This window comes from Nanorana parkeri, unplaced genomic scaffold (assembly GCF_000935625.1).
Source record: "Nanorana parkeri isolate BGI_ZX_2015 unplaced genomic scaffold, ASM93562v1 scaffold1637, whole genome shotgun sequence".
Taxonomy (NCBI): Eukaryota; Metazoa; Chordata; class Amphibia; order Anura; family Dicroglossidae; genus Nanorana; species Nanorana parkeri.
The window spans coordinates 253,807-255,221 of record NW_017307905.1 but is presented as its reverse complement, the minus strand read 5'-3'; the positions used below and the strand labels follow the sequence as shown (position 1 = coordinate 255,221).

At 42.3% G+C, this 1,415-nt stretch overlaps 1 protein-coding gene across 1 annotated transcript in view; it reads left to right on the top strand.

The window, feature by feature from the left end:
• The first annotated feature begins 822 nt into the window (after positions 1 to 822).
• NFIX (nuclear factor I X) overlaps positions 823 to 1,415 on the top strand; it is a 189,643-nt gene continuing 189,050 nt past the window's right edge. Inside the window, exons 1-2 of the mRNA XM_018570949.1 lie at positions 823 to 958; positions 1,274 to 1,292. The gene's annotated coding sequence lies outside the window, so the exon portion shown is untranslated. The remainder of the gene's footprint in view (positions 959 to 1,273; positions 1,293 to 1,415) is intronic.

The following is a 1,415-nucleotide window of genomic DNA, read 5'->3' as shown; positions in this document are numbered from 1 at the left end:
ACAAACTTTTTTTTGTCCCCTTCTGCGCCGTCTCTGGTTTCAGGTCCTCTCCTCCCCTGTTGTCCTCTGCCTTTGTGGCACACACAAAGATTACACAATGTTAAAACTACTGTAATTCTCCTATTAATAATTCAATCACGACTACAGTTTTAGCCTGGCACCCTCTCCATCCCCGAATTAAAGGGAGAGGAAAGAAAGAGGGACAACATGTGTTTGTGAGGACAGAGGAAAATGGGGCGAGAGACAGAGAAAGAGAGAGAGACAGAGAAAGAGAGAGTGCAAGGGGGATTGTTTAAACAAGGGAGGAACGTCGAAAAGAACAAGGGCAGTCTGAGAGACAGTTGGCAAAAGCAAAAGTATAGAAAGGAAGAAATAAAAAAAAAAGTGTAAAAGTGGTGGGTAAGGAGGAGAGCAAAAAAAAAAAAGAGAAAAGAAAGAAAAGGAGAGGGCAGGGCAGAGAAACAGAGTTTGGAAGGGGTGGAGGAGCTGGGGTAAGGGGAGAAGAGGAGGGGGGTGGAGGGAAAACCCAGCCAAGAAGCGAGAAAAAAAAAGTAAAATCCATGCCAACATCAGAGCTGGCACTAAAGTGGCAAGCGAGTGGAAGAAAAATAAAACAAGTGGGGTTTGTCGCACATAAAAAAACATAAAAAGAATGCAATAGGAAAAGAAAAAGGGGGAAAAAAGGTAAAAGTTAGGGTACTGGTGGGGGGGAAAGAGACATCCAATACGTCTCTCTTTAGCACTCTCTCTCGTTCTTTCTCTCTCTCTCTCGCTCCCTCTCTCTACGTCCCCCCCTTCCTGTAAAAGTGTATTGCAGGCTGACTGCAGCTGAGAAATCCTACAGGCTGGCTTGCATAGAAGATGGCAAGGTTCCAGTGTTTCAACGCTGACTTCCCTACATTTTGGACTGGGTGTTAGAGTAAAAGCAATTCAAGGAGAGCAGAAAGGATCAGGAGATGTAAGGTTTACCAGGCGCCTTTTTTTCCCACCATTTTTTTTTAACTCTCTATTTTTCCGTGCTCAATAATTTACTTACTCTTTGCCTCTGTCTCTCTCTCTGTTTGCAACATTGTTTCACTCTTTTTTATTTCATCATTCCGTATTATTATTATTATTTTTTTGTTGTTGTTGTTCGCCCCTTTCACTTTTCTATTTCTTGCCGCGCGAGAATCCTCAAAATCTGCCAAACTTTTCTCTCATTGGGAACTTAAAAGGTTTCGTCTCTCTCTTTCTCTCTTTCTCTCTCTTTTTTTTCTGTTTGCCGTGTTGATAGAAGTTCCTCCCTCTGACTGGTATGTGCCATTTTAATATTAAGCAGTAATTGCAGCCTTTTGTTTTTGCGGCTTCAAAACATGTTGGTGACCTTGTTCTGGGGACATACACTGTAAAAACAAATCTCATTGGATTTGGAGTGA